The sequence below is a fragment of the Malaclemys terrapin genome, chromosome 4, assembly GCF_027887155.1.
Source record: "Malaclemys terrapin pileata isolate rMalTer1 chromosome 4, rMalTer1.hap1, whole genome shotgun sequence".
Taxonomy (NCBI): Eukaryota; Metazoa; Chordata; order Testudines; family Emydidae; genus Malaclemys; species Malaclemys terrapin.
In genome coordinates, this window is record NC_071508.1 from 78,345,895 (window position 1) to 78,368,142 (window position 22,248).

Here is a 22,248-nt window from a genome sequence, read left to right on the forward strand (position 1 = left end):
AATAAATTCTTAGGGGGAAGACCAAAGAGTCTTATTCAAGAAAAGGAGGAGAAGCGAGGGGGTCTGATGCGGACACCAGGTGTGTTGATCTGTGTTGCTTTTCCTGTTGTTAAAATTGAATTAATTTGTAATGAACTTTGGAGATTTTTGGTTTCGTGAACATCACAAATTCTAACTTTCCTGTGCTGGGTTTCCCCCTCATTTCTAGTCTTGTTTGTAATGGAAAAAATCTGAGCTACTTTCTGTAAATAGCTTCACTGTGCGCGGTGGCTGTGCTGACGTTCACGTTTGAGGGTTTTCTGTAGCTTTTTCTCGATGTAAGCAGAGTCAGGATGAGCTCTACCCTGACATCTGGTGGTGAATTATGGCGAGTGTGGAAAAGAACTCCAGGGGCTGATCTTGTTTGCATAGGCACACCCACTCGCCTGGCATGAAACAACAGCAACTCAAAGTGGTTACTTTGGCTGGTGTGGGATCCCCAGTTTCTCTGTTATTGGGGCAGGAAGAATAAAGTTTTGTTACCCTGATTCTGTGAATCAAGGCCAGTGGAACTGTGTATGACAGAAGGACTGAGTGAGTCATTCACCATTACCTAAGTAGCATGTGCTTGTCAAGGGGCATGGGTTACAAAACCCAGTGAATTGAGAGAGGATGGGGACAGGTATTTGTACCTGATGGGATGGGCCCCCTCTCTGAGGGGTTGAAACACCAATTGCACTACCTCCTCTCTCCACTGTTGAATATCAGAGCTAACTTTTGATTTCATTAGAAGTCTAGTTACAGACTGCTGAACTGAATTCACTTTGGGCCAGTGGTGCACTAGCACTGGGGCTCCCCTACTCTGAGCTGAAATCATAAAAGAGCTGAGATCACTGAGGCGGTGTTAACTAGTGGGGGAGCCTGAAGCTATAATGCTAAGCGGCTGGCAGAGCAGCTAGCAGAGTGGAGCCTTGTGTGACGGTTGGAGTGGTGCTGAGCGACTCACAGGTCGGTGAGTGGAGCGGCTGGAGGAGCAGCTAGCAGAGCAGAGCCTTGTGGGAGCGGCCCAAGGGACGGCTGGAGCGGAGCGGAGCGGCACGGCTCACAGGTCGGTGAGCGGAGCGGAGCGGAGCGGAGCAGCTGCCAGAGCAGTTCGTGGGATGGCAGGAGTGGGACTGCGGGTGGAGTGGAGCAGTTCGTGGTGAAGGCTGGGTGGAACCCCACGGAGAAGCAGCCGGTTGGCCTCGGATCACGTAAGGTGCCCCTTAACACCCTGCTCACCCCACCCCCCCCTTTTTAACTCTGGGGCTGCACTGATCAGGGACAGAGACTTTGGGGGGTTGTCGGACTTTTGGGACCTTGGTGATTCTTGGGTCGCTGGTTTCAAGAACCAACGGGAGAGGACACGGCCCAATTTGCTGGGGTGGGTCTTCGCTCATGGTTTGGTCTATGAACTCTAGTTGTGGTGTTTTTCCAATTTAATGCTGATGTCGTTTACCTCATGTTATTAAACATTTTCTGTTACACTCAGACTCCGTGCTTGCGAGAGGGGAAGTATTGCCTCTTAGAGGCACCCAGGGGGTGGTATGTAATTGTCCCAGGTCACTGGGTGGGGGCTCGAGCCGGTTTTGCACTGTGTTATTGAAGCGGAACCCCTAGATACAGAACCCGGCCCTTGTTGCTGCCAACTTAGATGGGCAGAAGGGTTACATCAGCATGCTGTGAAGTGCTGAAATGTGGCAGCGCTCCCAGTCTCCATTGCAGGCCCATAGAGAATGGGAATTATTTATTTATTATTAATTTAATCTTAGCAGCAGTTGTACCCCCAGATCCCACAGAATGGAGCAGAGCACTCCCAGCTGGTGCCCCTGACACCCAACTTCCTTTGCTGCATTACACTTTATTCCACTGTGTGTTTTGCTGGCCGAAGCTTCTTGAAATCCACTGTTGATTTACTTGGTCAATAAATATCCTGAGGAGGAGGAATGAAGATGTAAGCATCTCTGCCTCATCTGAGGACTGTGCCAAAGCTTCCAGAAAACAATTCCAAATGGTTCAAGTAAATGTTGAAAGGGCTGATTTAGTGTCTCAGCAACAGGTTTGAAATGCATAGATCCCCTCCCCACCAGATTCACAGCCTAAAATACTAGCTGGGCTGTCTCTGCTCTTCAGCATTCCTGTACAGATAGATTAAATTTGATGTAGATTACTCTATGAAGGTCTATTGTACCAGATATTAAAAACTGAGGTTCTGCATGGACATTAACACTGCCATAGTGCTTCCTACAAGAGAGGGAATTTGTTCTTGGCCCAGATGTCCTCTCCCTATTATATTTTTGCAGTTTGACTATAGCCCTCCACTCTAGAGGTGAATGTATTTCAGTGCATTGACTATATGTAGTATGTAAAGTGCTTTAGGAGAAAAGTTGTTATATATACATATATAGTGGTTTTTTGCAGTAGCCTCACAAACTTTTGTTGTTTTGAGGGAGAGCAGAACGGAGACTGAAGTGTGGGTGGATCTTGGTGAGGTGAGAAGGATTTAGGGAATTGAGGGAGCAAAACAGGAAACCAGAGACTTGGGGGCAGAAGACTGGTGGAGGGAGACACCCAGAAGGATGGAGAAGGGAAGAATGACACCTCTCTACACCTTAGGGCCTCGGGGAGAAGTAAGTGGAGTCCCCTTCCCAGCAGTCTGTGGGGGAAGGTTTGGTTGGTATTTTTGCAAAAAAAGGGGCCAGGAGCAGAGGGGGTCGAGCACCCACCGGCGCCATTAGAAGTCAGCGCTTATGAGTAGCAGCCCTGCAATCTACTGTGGACAAGGTATACATGACATGATGTCAGAAGAAAACTAGTGCCAAAGGAGAATAGAAATAGAAGGAAAACTGCAACAAAAGTTGCAGAAAGAAAGGGGAAAAAATGATACAAGGGTTGTAGGATTGATCTCATCAACATGCCACTTTTCAGTGTCCTAGAGAACTTCAGCTTTGGTAGACCTTCAGAATGAACAGACTGGAAGCAGTATTTTGAAAGATTTTGCATTGCTGCAAAACTCCGTAAGAAAACAGGAGATATTCAAGTATCATCTTTAATTTATGCTATGAGGAAGCAGGCAGAAATATGTTTAAATCACTTACCTTTACTGAAGACAGTCACAAAGATGACTATGAAAGATTCTGGCTATGTTTGATGCATACTTTATTCCTCAGAGAAATGTGGTTTATGAAAGAGCATGTTTTCACCAGAGAATTCAGGAATCAAGAGAAAATGTTAAATCTTTTATTAGAACTTTGCATGCACTGTCTGAAAACAGTGACTTTGGAAGTACAAAACATGAAATATCAGAGACAGGCTGGTTAACAGACAAGAACCTCTTATAGCAACTATAATTAAAGACAGACTTAAATCTACCCACAGCTAAACAGATAGCAAAGCAGTCTGAACTAATCGAACAGCAGAACAAAAGGAAGGAGCAACTTGAAAAACCTGAAACTAGCTTAGACGCTACAAACAGACACAGCCTGAGTGGTAAAAGTAATTATCATGAGACCCCTAAAGCTCAGAGGGACAAATTGCAGGCAAACTACAAAGCCTTTCAGACTAAATGTACAAGATGTGGAAAAATTCATAGCCCAACAGATGTATGTTTAGTCAAAGGCACAAGGTGTAGTGAAGGCACAAAATATGGGCATTTTGCAGCAAGACAGTCAGGGAATTGACTAATATTACAAACAGTCAAGAACCATTGTTTCTGGGATCTAGCACATGTGATGACACAGAGCCTACCTAGAGAGTGAAATCAAATATCAACGATAAGACTTTAAACTTGACTGAGGAACAGACATGACATTCATCTCAGAAGGAATTTACAATCACCTTCCACCCCTCCCGGAGCTGAAATCACCGGACACAGCCCCAAGGTATTCTGAACTGCATGGGTCAGTTCAGCACAGAAACAGCTTACAAAGACAAAAGCTATGTATTCAGAGTGTACATGATCAAAGGATCAAAGACCAACAACAACCTTCTCAGCTGCAGCATGGCAGCCATGATGGGCTTAATAAGAAAGATGGAAGAATTTGATGGAGTATGTGGTGCTACTGGACTTTTGAAAGGAGATCTAATACAAATAACCTTCAGAGACCAATGCTGCACCATATGGTGTACATCCACCTCCTAGCATTTCTAGGCTGTTATTTCATAAAGTGGAAACTGGCTTAAGGAGAATGGAACATTGTGATAATCAAGACAATTTGTGAAAACCGACAGTATAGTGTGCCCCAATGGTCCTGGTTATAAATGGGAAAAATACAAATGTGTGTGGATCTTAAAAGACTTAATGAAGCAGGAAAATATATTCTCCCAATATGGAGTGACTTTCTCTCCAAAGTAAAAGGAGCTGTAATATTCTGCAAAATGGATGCCTCAAGCAGATTCTGACAAATTCCTTTAGCCAAAAAAAGTATTAAACTGACTACACTGATCACACCCTTTGGCAGATTTTGCTTTCAAAGATTGCCAGTGCCTCTGAAATTTTTCCAAAGAAAGATGGCAGAATTGTTAACGAATACAAATGGAGTTGTTGTTTTCCTGGATTATATTTTGATATTTGGGTCTTCAATGGAAGAACACAACAAAAAACTCTCACTCCAAAGAGCTATCCTGGGTAGGTAATCACTTCATCAGTCCTAAGTGCCTTCAGCCTACATCAGACTAAAGCACCAAGTGCTGTGATGAACTATCATTCTTCTTCACTGAAAAGATCATGTAGATTTGGGAAAGCTTCCAAACAACATAGATCCATTCTGCCTGCATTCACCAACCAGTAGTCCACCTACATTCCCAAAGTTCAGTACATTCACTCATCAAGAAGTTCTGGATGCCCTAAAGGAATCTCAACCCAAGACTTATGAATCTAACCTATGTCTTTCCTGGTTTGTGAAAGAGAGTCTTGAGCAACCAGTGCCAGTCCATGTCACATGATATTGGAATCCATCTTAATCCTTGTACTTTTCCATTGATGGGGCGGGGGTGGGGACAAGCACAGACAAAAGATTCCTGCTGTGTTCCAAAGCTATAAAAGGGGGCTGAGCAGGACAAAAGGGGATGCCAGTCATGAGAAAACCCCTGCTTATGACCTGAGATATCTGCTGGAATTAACAAGGACTGTACCAGGCGAAAGGATTGGGTCCAGACTAGGAAGGAGTCTAGTCTGTGAAAGAAGCTTATTGGACTATCTCTGAGGGTGAGATATTACTTGTAATCAGTTTCTTAATGTATTAGGCTTAGACTTGCATGTTTTTGCTTTATTTTCCTTGCTGACTTACTTTGTTCTGTCTGTTATTACTTGAAACCATTTAAATCCTACTTTTTATACTTAGAAAATCACTTTTGTTTATTAATTAACCCAGAGTAAGTGATTAATACCTGGGGGAGAAAACAGCTGTGCATATCTTTCTATCAGTGTTACAGAGGGTGGACAATTTATGAATTTACCCAGTATAAGCTTTATACAGAGTAAAACGGATTGATTTGAGGTTCAGGCTCCCAGAAAGGCTGAACACTGGATGCTGGGATAGCCCCTGTTAACTGAGAATCCCCTGGACTGGTCAGGACTATATTCTGTTTGCTTATAACACAAGAAATTAGGTCTTGATGACTTGTACTCTCAGCAACCATCAATTTTATATACAGAGAGTATAATATAATTCCATAATTACAAATGGAAAAATGGAGACGTTGATAGTAATGAGTATAAATCAGCTGTTAGGAAATGTAGACAATAAACAAGGGAAGTGTAAGCATTAATGAAAATTCTGTGGCCAGTAGAGTTAAGGACATTAAGAAATTATTTAAATATGTCAAGAACAAAAGAAATCCTAGCAATAGTATAGGTCTAGACAAGAATGGTAAAATTATCAATCATGATGCAGAAAAGGCAGAAATATTGAATATTTCTGTTCTGTATTTTTAAAGATGAAGGATTATTTTAAAGTGATAATGAAGTACATATTATTCCATCAACAAGTAGGGGGGATGCTAAACAACAACTTTTAAAAGTTAAACTTTTTTAAATCTGCAGGACTGGGTAATTTGTACATAAGAGTGTTAAAAGAATTGGCAGAGGAGCTCTCTGAATCATTAATGTTGTTTTTTACCATATCTTCAAACATGGCACGAGTTCCAGAAGACTAGATAAAAAGCCAATGTTGTGCTAATATTTAAAAAGGATAATCAGGATGACTTGGGAATGTATATGTTGGTTAGCTTGACATCAATCTGAGACAAAATCATGGAAAGGCTGATATAGGACATAATCAGTAAAGAATTAAAATGGTAGCATAATTAATGCCAATCAACATGTTTTTTTGGATAGTAAGTCTTCTCAAACAAACTTGGTATAGTTTTTTTATGAGGTCATAAGTTTAGTTGATAAAGGTAACTGTATTGAAATAATATTCTTAGACTTCTGTAAGGAATTTGATTTAGTCCTGCCTAACATTCTGATTTAAAATAGTATTGTACCATATCAATGAAACCCATAGTAAATGGATTAAATACTGGTTAACTGTTAGATTGCAAAAAGTAATTTGTAAATGGGGAATCATCATCCTATGTGGTTGCTTCTAGTGAGGTCCCACAGAGTGATAAATGATGGTGGAGTGGTAAGTAATGGTGGGGGCAGTTTAGTTATTCAGACTGGTATGTGGGCTCCTTGGAACAACATAATTTTTAACACAACAACCAAATGTTAGGCTGTGCATCTAGGAAAAAAGAATGTAGATCACACTTATTTGATAGGGGACTGTATCTTGAAAACAGTGACTCTGAAAAGGACTCGTCATCATGGTAGATAACCAGCTGAACATGAACTTCCAGTGTGATGCTGTAGCTAAAAGAATGAACATGATTCTTGAATCGATAAGCAGGGGAATATCAAGTAGGACTAAAGAGATAGTAAAACCGGTGTATACAGCACTACAGAGACTGTTACTGGAATAATGTGTCCAGTTCTGGTGTCAACACTTGAAAAAGAATGTTGACAAATTATAAAGGGTTCAGAAAAGAGCTGGAAGAAACCTGCCTTTGAATTTCTCACTCTATCTGTTCAGATTATCCAAGAGAAGGTTAAGAGGTGCCTTGATCCCGATCTAGTACCTGCATGGGGAAGAGATTTCTGACAGCAGAGGGCTGTTAAATCTAGCATAAAAAGGCATCATAAGATCCAACAAAACTAGACAAATCTAAACTAGAAATAAGGCACACATTTATTATGAGGGTAATTAACAATTGGAACAATTTATCTAGGGATGTGATGGATTCTCAATCACTTGGAGTCTTTAAATCAAGAGTGAATATCTGTTTAAAAGATATGCTATAGCTCAAACTGAAGTTATGGGCTTGAAGAACAAATTATATGGTGAGCTTCTCTGGCCTGTGTTATGCTGGAGGTAAGACTAGGTGATCATAATGGTCCCTTCTGGTCTTAAAATCTATGACTCTACGAAAAGTCTTTAAAGAAGTGCCCAGCTTTCTTGGCAATGCATGTCTGGTTAAAACTCTGCTGACCTATAGAATTATTAAAAACCTCAGAGGAAAATGTGTGTGTGATACAGAGGAAATTTAATTATTATTTGTAATTACAAGGGAGAGTACATCTCTTTAAAAAAATAAGTTTCTTCAATAGAATAAAGAACACTTAAATGGGAATTGTCCCCACATATCTGACAACATTTGAAAGAAAAAAGGATATTTGGAGTGGGGGGAAAACGGATATGGGGTTAAAGTCTCCTTTTAGTTTAACAAGTGTAAATCCAGAATAGCTCTGCTGAAGTTACACCAGTGTAAATTTAGGTTAACAGTAGAATCTGGCCTACACTTTTAAATTTAAAATTTTGTATTTTTATAAAATTAGACAGTTTCCCCCCAAATCAAAATAAAATGTGAAAACTTCCAGTTTGGAGGTTTTTAAATTTCTTTGGGAATATTTTTGTCCAGCTCATGAGCCTATTTCTCCCTGGCCTTGACTCTGGTATTGTTACTTATGACTATGCACAGTGGGTGAAAATGCTACCAAATCAGAATGGTAGGCCTTTACACGCACTTTGCGTTGGGTAAATGACAACACAAGGTGCAAGGCAGTGGAGAATCAAGCTTTTGGTCTGAACTTAGGCCGGTGTATGGGGCTTGCATTGAAATCCTGGGAAGCCTCAGGGCCGGTATAACCACTGAGCGGGCCGGCAGCTGGGTCCCCGGCTGGCAGGAGCCGGCGGACTGAACCCCCCCAGACCGGCAGCGGGCTCAGCACACTGCCAGTCTGGGGTTCCGTCATTTGCGATTTTGGGGTCATTCAAATCCAGAAAACTCAGGAGGATTCAAACCCTAAACAGGTAGAAACAAGAACAAAAAAAGTTTACACAAAACCACTCTGATGCAAATTTGTCATGTTTTGCCCAAGTCTAGTGAGCAATGTAAACCCATGCCTGTAAACTGGCTTCTTATTGGAATCTGGAGAGTAGTGGAGTGAGGAGAAAGGAAGCATGTACAGTGGGAGATTTATGAATCAGCTTCTCAGACAGATGGGACAGGAAACAGGAACTCGAAACAGAATAATGCTGCACAGAATGTTTGTTTAAAAAATCCCAGTCTGCTACCATCTGGTTCTGATTTTGGGCCGTGGCTAAATAGACCTACAACTGAAAAGGCAACACCAGATGCCTTGATGTTGGTCTACAGGAAGCAGAGCAGCAACTTGTCTTGACTCATCATCAGGATTTCAGATCTGTCCCCCTGCCCCAAAAAGCAGAAATAAACCCATCATTTCTGCCTGCAGACCACAATTTTTGGTTGTGCCAACATGCAGGATGCACATACTGTACACAAAAATCCAGTCACCAAATGCAGAAGTCTGCCCTAATCAGTTACATCTGCTCTAGAGTCTGGTTATCAGGTGACAATCACAGCTGGCCAAATGAGATCTCCCACAGCACAGATCAGAAGAATCTACCTAATCAGGAGGGAAAAACAGGGCCACATTCAGACTCTTTGGAATGATATTAAGGGACTGCACTGACCAGGACTTTGTAATTACTTTGTAATGAACAGAAGAGTCGAGAGTTAAAGGCTCAGGGACATTCAGGAGCATGAGGATTTCACTTCATTCAAACAATCAATTACTGAGACCATAAGACAGATACACAGTTTCTGCTACCTTCCAAACGACTTTATGCTACGCAAGGATCTGCTGGCATAGCTCCTGAGGCAGAGGGGATACCAGGTGAGCTCCAAATGTGACACTAACAGCAAGGAGCTGAACAGAGGTTGGATTAACTTCTCAGAGCCATTATTCTCACTAGACATTGAGGGGACGTCCCTGGCTGGAAGAGAGATGTTGTGGGAGCTGGAGCTGCTTATACTATTTTCATTGAATCAGCAAAGGTCCCCTGCAGCCAGGCAGTTAGGAGCCACCTCTGTTGGCCAATGTACTCTATTGGAGCCTTCATTTCCTTCTACCCTTTAAGAAAAGATGACAGGCGTCTGCATGTGCATCATGGGCGGCACGTGAACCACTGGCTCAGGGAAGCTAACCCCTGTCCTGCCCCTTCTGCTCCCCTCCCCAGCCAGAGCCCAGAGCCCCCCACCGCAGCTGCCGGCCCCACCATCCCAGCCCTGGGATGCCCGAGTGCCTCCAGCCCTGGAGCGCCAGGCCCCAGTGCCCCCAGCCCCAGAGAACTGGGCGAGCGGCGCAGTCCCCAGCCCTGGAGTGCCAGCCAGGCAGTGCGGTCCCCAGCGCCCCGGAGCACCAGGGGGCAGCACAAGCACTGGCCCCAGCTGCCCGGAGTCTTGGGCCGCAGGCCAGCCCCCATTAGCCCCAGAGCACCAGCAGGAAGCAGGAGTGGGCCTGGGGGATGAGTGTTGGTGGGGCCATGCAGGGCTGTTTGGGGAGGCTCAGCCTCCCCTGGCCTGTGATACCCGTCGCCCATGATGGGCATGTATATATAGGTTATGTTTTTGAAAATCTTTCTTCGGGCAAGATCTGGAAACTCTTGACTCCTACAGGTGTCTCAGGAGGTATTTTGGAAAAATAATTCAAGTAACTGACTCTTTATAACTTGGTTTAGTGACAAGTAAGGGCTGTGTGTTTATGTGGAAGGCAGTGTTGCCAACTCTCATGATTTTATGGCCAGTCTTGAAATATCTGATGTTTTAATAGAAGTCCCAGTTCCTGGAGGTATGTGATTCGGTGAGAATCTCAGCTTTCACATTAAAATAAAAGTTTCTAGCTCTCATGGTCACAGAAAAAAAACTGAGTGTACCTGGAAGGTTCAAATAAAAAGAACCCAAAATGTATCATTGTTTTAAAAAAAACCTCATGATGTTATAAGCAAACAGAATATAGTCCTGACCAGTTATATATATATCTATATCTATATTAAAGCAAGAAGCCTTATTTTGTGGCGGTGAATTGTGGGGGGTTTAGGCATCTAATAAAGCATTCTTAAGCTATTCCCATTATTATTAATATTTTGGTGTTTAAATATTTCCTCCCACTCAATCTTGCTCATGATTATTTTCAGTTTTGGGAATTTGTCCCTTTTAAAGCACCAAGTATATATCTATTATTGGGCAGGACTATATTCTGTTTGCTTTTAACAAAAGAAATTAGGTCTTAATGACTTGCATCATGGTCAGCAACCATCAATTCTTCGTTCAGTGATCAAGTCATCTTAATCTATGAGAACGAGGCCTAATATAGACTAACCCTGACTCGGTGACAAGATATTTTGAGTTAGAAAGATATCTTCTATAATTTTTAGAAACTACAAGAATGTTTTAGTAATGGCAGCATGTGACCTCCAGCACATGTCCCCCACTTTGAAATCCCCCATGATGATGCAGTTTCTCTTTCTACATATAATAAATAGCTGTTGGAGGAGTGGCTCATCCTGTCCCCTCCTCTGATTCGGTGGGCTTTAACAGGGCCCCACCAGTACCCTGCCTTGGGGTTTATCAATAAGACATGGATTCATAAGTATTTTAGTGTGACGTTGCACTCCATATGTTTTACGGAAATATGTTTGTAAGTGTGAAAGTGATGTAACTGGAAATGCTTTATGCAAAAGGTCTCTTGTAAGGTATCATAACAAAGGTTATAACCTACTGAATATATTCCTCCTATTTGTATGCATGTATCATTCTTGTATCTGAAGCTAGAAATATGAAGTATAACTCTGAGGTCCTATTGTAATTATGGTGTGGGTCATTAATGGTGGCTTAGAATCTTGATGGCTCCCACTGACTAGTTTCAGAGTAGCAGCCGTGTTAGTCTGTATCCGCAAAAAGAACAGGAGTACTTGTGGCACCTTAGAGACTAACAAATTTATTAGAGCATAAGCTTTCGTGGACTACAGCCCACTTCTTCAGATGCATGGGCTGTGGTCCACGAAAGCTTATGCTCTAATAAATTTGTTAGTCTCTAAGGTGCCACAAGTACTCCTGTTCTTTTTCCCACTGACTAGGACAATTGGTTGTAAATGGTTTATTTCCTGCAAGCCTTCCTGTGTATGTGTGGGCCAACACAGGAAGAATGGAGACTAGAGGTCTTACAGTGACATGTGATCATGTCACATGATATTGGAATCCATCTTAATCCTTGTACTTTTCCATTGATGGGGCGGGGGTGGGGACAAGCACAGACAAAAGATTCCTGCTGTGTTCCAAAGCTATAAAAGGGGGCTGAGCAGGACAAAAGGGGATGCCAGTCATGAGAAAACCCCTGCTTATGACCTGAGATATCTGCTGGAATTAACAAGGACTGTACCAGGCGAAAGGATTGGGTCCAGACTAGGAAGGAGTCTAGTCTGTGAAAGAAGCTTATTGGACTATCTCTGAGGGTGAGATATTACTTGTAATCAGTTTCTTAATGTATTAGGCTTAGACTTGCATGTTTTTGCTTTATTTTCCTTGCTGACTTACTTTGTTCTGTCTGTTATTACTTGAAACCATTTAAATCCTACTTTTTATACTTAGAAAATCACTTTTGTTTATTAATTAACCCAGAGTAAGTGATTAATACCTGGGGGAGAAAACAGCTGTGCATATCTTTCTATCAGTGTTACAGAGGGTGGACAATTTATGAATTTACCCAGTATAAGCTTTATACAGAGTAAAACGGATTGATTTGAGGTTCAGGCTCCCAGAAAGGCTGAACACTGGATGCTGGGATAGCCCCTGTTAACTGAGAATCCCCTGGACTGAGTGAATCTCAGTTTCAGTGAACTGCAGAGAGGTGTGGCACAACCTCTGGATCTGTCCTGGCGCTGACTGGAGTGTCTAACTCAGCAAGACAGGAGTGGAGGGACGCCTGTTCTGGCAGGAGGGTTGTTCTCAGTGGTATCCCAGCTCATTGAGTGACAGTCTCGAGGGGAGTCTCTGTGACCGAATCCATCACATCTAGGTCTTATCCTTATGACTTGTCAGTAGCTCAAAAGCAATTGATTTTGTCTTTAATATAAAGTGCCAACCCCTCTCCTCTTCTGCCAACTCTGACATTCCTATATAGCATGTATCCAGTGATTTTTAACATTCCAGGCATGTTAATTGTCTCACCAGGTTTCAGTAATATTTCATTTCACAAATGAATATTTCTAATTCCTCTTGTTTATTTCAGTTTCTCTTGTTTATTACCTCCTTGGACTTTCATTGTTTGAATCCTTATTATATATTATAAATATCCATTCCTAGGTCCTTATATAAGTTGATAGTTAATTAGTTAATAGTAAATTGTGATCCCAATCCTTTATTTAGTTTTTCTATCTTTTTCATTCAAGGACTGCCAGTTCCCAAGGCAATCTTGTTGCCTTTTCTCCAGTGTTTGAACCTTCAGGGTCCAATCCCACACCCCCTGAAGTCAATGGAAGTCCTTAGGACCCTAAAGCACCCATGAATAATGCTTATGTGGAATAATAGTTTACAGTGTTTGTCAAGGTTGATTCCCCACTCTGGCACTTTGAGTGCAGAAGGTGGGGGCCAGCAAGGATTCTAAAAATTAAAACTGGCTACTCCAGGCTTGTATTAAACTTCCAAGGTTACAGCTTTTCTCTGACCATGGATGGGTAGATACTGCCACCACCCAAGTGCAAAAACCCCATTCTGGAACCCAGGAAGGCTCACTTGGGAATTCCTTCCTGTGGGGTACCCTCAAACCCTTTCACCCACCTCTGGGGAAGAGCAAGAAAGAAAACAAAGGAAATCAGCTGTCGCCACCAGCTAATTAAACAACATATGCACAAACCTCTTAGGACACAAAAATCCAATCCTGTTCTTTAAAAAAGGTAAATTTTATTAAAAACAAAAAAGAAAGAAAATACATTTGGAACTTAGGCTTTTTACTAGATTTAAAAAAAATAATTACAAGGATTAAGCATCAAGATAGCTCTCTTGAGGTCCAGCTTGAGGTTACAAGCAAAACTAAAGCATGTGTGGTTAGCACAGAGGAGTCCACAAGCCATAAAGAAATAAAAGAGAGAAACCTAATCACGTCTTCCTAGACATTTCCTGATCTACTTACATATCTGGGGTTTCAAATGAGTAGTTTCTAGGTATGATCTGGTGATTTTCATACCTGGCCCACAGCTTTTTACAGCATAGCTCCAACCCTGTCTCTGCTCTGTCCCCTCTCTCCAGAGAACAACAGACAGACAAAAGGGAAGTTTTTTCCCAATTTTAAAAAGTTCTAGCCTTCCCATTGGGTCTTTTGGTCAGGTGCCCACTCCCTTCCTTTTACCTATGGACTTTTTTAACCCTTTACAGGTAAAGCAAGTAGAGAACAGCTACTAACAGGGATTTTATAGCTAACTAGGTGGCTGGGTGTCCATAAAAGGGAGCTACTCTCGCCCCCTTCATTTATCACAGTGTTAGAAATGAGAAGTGCATGTAATCAGTGTAATGTGGAGCCAGATGCTAGCCCCCCTCAATTTTTAAGATGCATATGTGTTCTACAGAGTGTAGAGGCCCAGTGTGCAATGCTCCATTTTAATCTGAATTGCATGCTGCAATCTGAAGTCCCCACAGGCTCCACTTCTGTACTGAAGGTGCAGGTGGATGTGGGCTGAACCATTGAACTCGGGATCACATTTAGGAATTGCTTTGGCCACTCCTGAGTTAGAACTTTGGACAGCAGGACCCTTCTCTGCTTTACTGTCTAATTTATGCCCTTGTTTATATAGCCATGTTCTCCGTGTGTCTTCCCTGCTATGCATACATTTGTTTTGAATATGGGAGGTGGAGTGGTTGGCATATATATTCTTGTATACTCTGTTCTTTCAGCAGATTTAGTTCAGTCTATCCGGTATGTGTTTAAGGGGCATTTTTATTGAATGCCATCATTGGAATATTTGGTTCAGCTTCCAGTCCAGCGAATCTGGTGAGATAAGAGCGGACATCTTCTATTCCTAGTCTGGCTAAGAGGGAGCCTCGGTGTTTTCTAGGATACCTTTATTTCAGGGTTAGAACATCTGAACAAAAGAAATACTCTGCCTTTCTCTATCTGAATGTTAGAGTTTTCTCAGGTTGCCCTTGTCTGTGGTTTTTGCCTGTATTCCATTTCCAGGATGACAGCAGGGGAATGGGTTGACAGCTAGACACATCCCAGGTGGGAACTAGCTTTGGGGATAGAAGTGCCTTCTGTACAGAAGGGGTCTATTGCTGTGGTTTTGGCAAGGCTGAATCAGTGACTCCATTTGGCCTGAAGTGCCAGGGACAGCCGTCAACTTCTGTCCCAGGGCATTCCCCTTACTGAAACAATGGACTGAATGCTGCCCATCAAGGTGAGAATCCTGCTCTAGTGTCTGATCTCCAGGATTGTGTTCTATGCTGCTGAGGAAGAAAGTGCCTTTTTTATCCAAGGGACATGGACAATGTTCATGATGACTATCGGCGTGAAATGTTACATATAGACTGAGACATTATTACTTGTTAATAACAACTGGTGCGCTGCCAGCTTTACAGACATACAAGAAGAGCAGTGCTCTTATTCTGCTCTCAATTACACTGGTATTTTAGTGGTGTAACTCCATTGCCTTCAATGGAGTTACTGCTGATTTACATCAGTCTGAGAACACGATCAGGTCCCTGTCCTGACGGGCTTATAATCAAAGGCCTGATTTTCAGAATGGTTGAGCATTTGTAGCCCCTACTGAATCCAACTGGAACTGTAGGTGCTCAATGATTCTGAAACTGTGGCTGATAGAGGATCTTGGAGTGCAGAGCGCCTTCAACTCCCATGGACTTGCAGGATCAGGCCTTAAACAACAAATAATGATGGCTGAGCATTGGGGACAGGGAGTGACGAGGAAACAGGACAGAATGGCAAACAAAGGAAGACGGGGCTCTGCCCTGGGGAGCAGGACTATGGATCATACAGTTTGCTCTGTTACATTTTCTTTTCTTCAATTTAGAATGAGCAGGCACCGTGGTGTGAGTGACTGAAGTTGGAATGAGGATTAAGGATGTGCGCCAAAAGGGGAAGGGAGCACAAGCCCCACTGGAGGGCACACAGGAAGAGTGAGCAGTTGCAGGTGTAGGGACAGCATGTCAATAGGTCCAAAGCTGTTAGCAGGGGCCTTCCTGGTTCACCTTGTGTCACTGCTTACACCTGTGTAAAGTGAGTGTCAGACACCTCCATCTGTGTAAGTGAGTGGAGGATACTGATCTGGTAGCATTTTACACCTACCTTGTACAGGGGTAAGTGATGCTCCAGGTGGCAGGCAGTGAAGAATCAGGGCCCATGGTGTGTTAGAGAGAGAGGCAGAGCGCATTGGATATGAAAGGGAAAACAAGACACGAGAGCAGAGATATATCCACGGCCAGAACCTCAAAGGTCAGGAAGAGGAGTTCGAGAGGATAAGGAGGGGAAAAGAGAGAGACCCAAGGGAGGATGCGTGTGGGGAGGATATGGTCTGCAGAGATCCAAGAGAGAAGTTACCATAGTCATTGTGATGGGTTTGGTCGCAAAGAGCCCCTTGGGACTGTCACCTGATGTGCTGGAATTACCTCTGAGCCCATTTTCCCTGCCAGCTTGGGACTCCAGAACCCTGCCTTGTTGAGCCAGACACGCTAGTCTGCTGCCACACAGACCCAGGTCTGGTCCACGCCCCCAAAGCTGCAGGCTTAACTGAAAACAGCTTAGCAGGTTACCTGCCTCCAGCACCCAGACACCCAGCTGCCAATGGGATCCAAACCCCAAATAAATCCGTTTTACTCTGTATAAAGCTTGTAAAGGGTAAACTCATAAATTGTCCCCCCTCTATAACATTGATAGAGAGGTATGCATAGCTATTTGCTCCCCCATGTATTAATCACTTACTCTGGGTTAATTAATAAACAAAAGTGATTTTATTAAATATAAAAAGTAGGATTTAAGTGGTTTCACGTAATAACAGACAGAACAGTATGTCACCAAACAAAATAAAGCAAAAACATGCAAGTCTAAGCTTAATACATTAAGAAACTGTTTACAGGTAAAATCTCACCCTCAGAGGTGTTCCAATAAGCTTCTTTTACAGACTAAAGTCCTTCCTAGTCTGGGCCCAATCCTTTCCCCTGGTACAGTCCTTGTTAGTTCCAGTTCAGGTGATAACTAGGGGTTTTCTCATGACTGGCAGTCACTTTGTTCTGTTCCACCCCCCTTTTATAGCTTTGGCACAAGGCGGGAATCTTTTGTCTCTCTGGGTCCCCACCCCTTCTTCTAAATGGAAAAGTAGCAGATTTAAGATGGATTCCAGTACCAGGTGACATGGTCACACGTCCTGTGAGACCCTAGCCTCCATTCTTCCAGGGCTGGCCTGCATGCACCCAGGAAGGTTTGCAAGTAAACAAAACCATTTACAGACAATTGTCCTAGTCAATGGGAGCCATCCAGATTCCAAACCACCATTAATGGCCCATACTTCGCATAATTACAATAGGACCCCAGAGTTATACTTCATATTCCTAGTTTCAGATACAAGAATGATACATTCATACAAACGAACACACTCAGTAGATTATAAGCTTTGTAATGATACCTACAAGAGACCTTTTGCATAAAGCATATTCCAGTTACATGATATTCACATTCATTAGCATATTTTCATAAAACATGTGGAGTGCAACGGCACAGTCATGTGCTGGAACTTTTGAACAACAACATCCAAACTCTTTCTAAATTCATATCTGCAGGAAGCCACAAGAGGAAGATGCAGGGAAGCTCATGCTTGATGGTTCCCCCCCCCCATGTGTCTTGGTGCCTCCTTTGTTTATTTTGATTATACTTTTATTTATGCAGTTTCCATTATCTTTCTCTTGGTTCATCAACCTCATTAAAGGGCCAAACTCCATTCAGCTACCCATAATCCCCATTGCAGAATCAGTGGGGTTGGGATTTTTCACTTCCTGTCCTAAATGATAGGTAAATGCCTATAATTCTGATCCCAGCAGTTCCTGTGGTGCCTGTTGGAGGGGAGTCATGTGCCCAAGAGGCCTTGCAGGAGCTATTGCCATCACAGAGAGTAGTTTGAGAGCCAAATTAGCAATCAACATTACCCAAAAGCGCCACAGTAGTGTGAATTCATTGTTTCATTGACTATAGTACTGTATAGTCATATTAGTCTCACAGCAAAATAATTGACCAAGTATTATTATTTTATCAACTACAACTGGTTAATGACATAGTAAAAGCATCCTGATTAGTTAATAATTAAATCACACAGTGTTTTAATATCATGTGCTGCAAAGAGCTGCTAGAGATGCATTAAAGAATCACTTGCAGTTCCCAAGCCTCAGTCTGAATATCATGGGGTAGAGGTACCTTCATGAGGCACCAGACAGGAGGGGACCAGTAGGGAGCAGGGAGAGCAGCCAGATTTCCAACCTCACTGCAGGTAACTCTTGCTACTGTCAGGAAGTGGAGAAAAGTGACTTGGCTCCTTTGTCTGCTGCTCCACATTCCAGTTCCCATGGTGAATTATGAAGCTAACCAGTGTCAGAGCAACCCCAGCAGAGAGACAGGCAGTAGCAGCCTTCTGTGCCAGCCACTAGCAGACATGGTAAGTGTGCAGAGAAACTGAAAGGGTGAGTGAGGCAAGACGAGGGTGATCAGATGTCCCGATTTTATAGGGACAGTCCTGATTTTTGGGTCTTTTTCTTATAGGTGCCTATTACCCCCCACCTCCTGTCCCGATTTTCCCATTTGCTGTCTGGTCACCCTAGGCAAGACACTGGATGGTGAGGGGATTGGCAGCACCGGCAGAGATGGAGGGCATGGTGGCAGGGTTTGGTTGATTCTACGTAGCTGTAAGTGCAGAGCTAAGGAAGAGGGACACTTCAAAATTGTGTAGTGGGGCCTACTTAGGCCGTGCAAGTTTCCTTTACACTGTGCTGCCAACATTCCTGGGCCCTGCCCTGGAAGGACCATCTCTAGTGGAGGACCTTGGCCTCTTTGCTGAGACAGTTTATAAGGGCAATGGCTCTAATTAGGAGCGGCAAGAGAGGGCAGTAGCCTCCCCTCCCTCCCCCCAAGTTTCATACAGGAAGCGTGCAAGCTCCCAGGTGGAGCTCTTAACCTACAGCACAGGATTAGTGTGAAATGTAAATTCTGCAGAGGAGAGGTGCCCCTGCAGCAGGGAGTCAGTATTTTATTTACAAACAGAGGCAGGGTGATTAAGATAAGAAAGGGCTGGTGATTAAATTAAGGATATGGAAATTTTTAGTGAGGTAACACCTCTAGAGCCCCAGGCAGGTGCAGTATAACCTCAAAAAAAGTGATAGAAAGGAATCTAGATTTTTCTACAATTGTTTCAATTGTTGTATTCAAGATTTAGTAACAAAGAATATACATTAAAATTTTAAGCCTAACCACTGTTACTTAAGTGACTTGACACAAGATGTGAGAACATGTTAGTATTAGAGCTGAGTGGGTCTAATATTTATAAAATCCTCTTTTTTTTTTTTAATATAGGAATTAGACAAAGTGCTCCTGTCAGCTAATTTCTAAATTATCTGCAAAAAAATCTCAGAGTTTTCAGGTGCCTAAGTAGCCCTTGGAATCACAGTTAAAGTTGCCCACCCCTCCTAAATCTAAAATGGCACCCCTGTATAAAGGGGCAACTAGTGTTAGTTGCTTAGGTGTATTTGTTAGATTGACACGTGTCCACTGATGTATGCAGTGCTGTTGTAACCTTGTTGGTCCCAGGTATTACAGAGACGAGGGGGGTGAGGTAATGTCTTTTATTGGACCAACTTCTGTTTATGAGAGAGACAAGCTTTCGATCTTACACAGAGCTCAGACATGAAGGAGATACAGATACCTCACCCACCTTGTCTTATTTGTCCACTGAGAAATATACAGTGACCGACCAAACCCATTTCACCTAAGGGCCTCCCAACAGCCACCCAACAGCTGTCTGATGGGAACAACTTCTAATCCCTACTCAAATGGGTTGGATTTACACTCTAGGGCTAGAGGTAAATCTCTGCCAATTACCTACCATAATTCCAAGCCAAGGGTCCCACACTAGCCACAGCTCTTCCCCTGCCTGCATGTATACTTTACAACCAGGATGCACAATCCATTTCACTTAGCTGCTTATATAAGGCTGTTATTGTAGCAATGCTGCTTTAGACATTGTTTAATACTGTATTGAGTCTATTCGTTTATTTCCTCCTCACACCCACACCCTGTTTCGAGGAGGAAGCTCTGATATCTATGGGACTTCTCTTTCTCTGTAAAAAAAAAAAAAGTCAGGTATAATTGCTTCATTTCAGCTGCTATGGGAAACACAGCAAGGGAACAAGCTGGATTCTTTCCTAAGACTTCATTTATTGGCAGCATTGGGTAGAAGGCATATCAAGTGAACACAGTCACGGCTGGGAAATGAATCATAGACTATCAGGGTTGAAAAGGACCTCAGGAGGTCATCTAGTCCAACCCCCTGCTCAAAGCAGGACCAATTCCCAACTAAAATGGGAATTTTACTTGACAGCAATCTTTGGGATTAGGAAAAAAAGAGAAAAAATTGAAGGTGCGGGAGAGGAGGGTTAGGGGGAAAACAACAACAAACAGATACACTCTGTTCTGTGCTGCTTTCATAACATGAGAGCTTCCATTCATCAGGGCTGCATCTGAGTCATCCCTTCAGCAGAGGAGTCATTAATCAGGCTAGCCTCATTGTAATATAAAAGGCCAAGGTGTCTGTTTGGGGAAAGGCAGCCTTCTGGTACAGCACAGCTGTGCTTAGCTCATCCAGGCTCCCACTGTTAGCCGTGCAAGGCCACCGGGCTGTAGCTCTTTCGGATGTGACTGACAATTTCTGTTAGGGAGCCTCCTAGGGCAGAGAGGGCTATGCAGCTCCATCCAGAATCCTCCAGCTCACTTTGATAATATCTGTGCTAAGTACGCCATGCTTGCCATCAAATCCATGTAGGTCTCAAACACCCCTACCTTTCAAATCCAGTACTCAGATCTCAGTGGAAGAATGGGACATCCCAAGCAATAGCTGAATCCAAGCTGGGGCCTTACAATGAGAAGAGTGTGTATTAAAAGTATTTTTGTGTGGGGGAGGGATTGTGTCCCCAGTAAGACACCGAAGGGCCTAACGAAATCTGATTCCTATGGCTGGCCTCATTGTTGAGTCTGACACTCGAACAGGATGTGCGTGGTCTGCCACGTGAGCCCTCCCCATGGTTGGGGTTACCTCTTCTGTAACCAAGCTGCAAAGTGGTGGTCTAAGATGGGAGTTTGCTCTTCCCAGTTGTGCTGATAGGAGCTAGGATGATCTGCTCTCTGTTCATAGAATCATAGAATTATAGAAGATTAGGGTTGGAAGAGACCTCAGGAAGTCATCTAGTCAAACCCCCTGCTCAAAGCAGGACCAACACCAACTAAATCATCCCAGCCAGGGCTTTGTCAAGCCGGGCCTTAAAAATCTCTAAGGACGGAGATTCCACCACCTCCCTACGTAACCCATTCCCAGTGCTTTACCACCCTCCTAGTGTAATAGTGTTTCCTAATATCCAACCTAGACCTCCCTTACTGCAACTTGAGACCATTGCTCCTTGTTCTCTCATCTGCCACCACTGAGAACAGCTGAGCTCCATCCTCTTTGGAACCCCCCCTCAGGTAGTTGAAGAATGCTATCAAATCCCCCCTCATGCTTCTCTTCTGCAGACTAAACAAGCCCAGTTCCCTCAGCCTCTCTTCGTAAGTCATGTGCCCCAGCCCCCTGATAATTTTTGTTGCCCTCTGCTGGAATCTCTCCAATTTGTCCACATCCTTTCTGTAGTGGTGGACCCAAAACTGTATGCAATACTCCAAATATGGCCTCACCAGTGCCGAATAGAGGGGAATAATCACTTCCCTCAATCTGCTGGCAATGCTCCTACTAATACAGCCCAATATGCTGCAACAAGGGCACACTGCTGACTCATATCCAGCTTCTCATCCATTGTAATCCCCAAGTCCTTTTCTGAAGAGCTGCTGCTTAGCTAGTCGGTCCCCAGCCTGTAGCGGTGCATGGGATTCTTCCATCCTAAATGCAGGACTCTACACTTGTCCGTGTTGAATCTCATCAGATTTCTTTTGGCCCAATCCTCCAATTTGTCTAGGTCACTCTGGATCCTATCCCTACCTTCCAGCATATCTACTTCTCCCTCCAGTTTAGGGTCATCCATGAACTTGCTGATGGTGCAGTCTATCCCATCGTCCAGATCATTAATAAAGATGTTAAACGAAACCAGTCCCAGGACAGACCCCTGGGGCACTCCACTTGATACCGACTGCCAACTAAACATCGAGCTGTTGATCACTACCTGTTGAGGCTGACAATCTAGCCAGCTTTCTCTTCACCTTATAGTCCATTCATCCAATCCATACTTTTTTAATTTGCTGGCAAGAATACTGTGGGAGACCATATCAAAACCTTTACTAAAGTTAAGATATATCACGTCCACCGCTTTCCCCATATCCACAGAGCCAGTTATCTCATCATAGAAGGCAATCAGGTTGGTCAGGCATGACTTGCCCTTGGTGAATCCATGCTGACTGTTCCTGACCACCTTCCTCTCCTCCAAGTGCTTCAAAATGGTTTCCTTGAGGACCTGCTCCATGATTTTTCCAGGGGTGCTGCCTTCCTGTGGTCTTGCTAGTAAAAGCCATGCTGATGTAATCCTGTCTGGAAATCCCTTCCCATCCTGGATGAATCAGGTGAAGCCACACTGAGTTGGTCTTGGCTG

At 43.4% G+C, this 22,248-nt stretch overlaps 1 long non-coding RNA gene across 1 annotated transcript in view; it reads right to left on the minus strand.

Annotated features, from left to right (window-relative positions):
- LOC128837481 (uncharacterized) overlaps nt 1–22,248 on the minus strand; it is a 32,415-nt gene extending 10,167 nt beyond the window's left edge. Inside the window, exon 1 of the long non-coding RNA XR_008444948.1 lies at nt 21,645–22,248. This is a non-coding gene — a long non-coding RNA (uncharacterized LOC128837481). The remainder of the gene's footprint in view (nt 1–21,644) is intronic.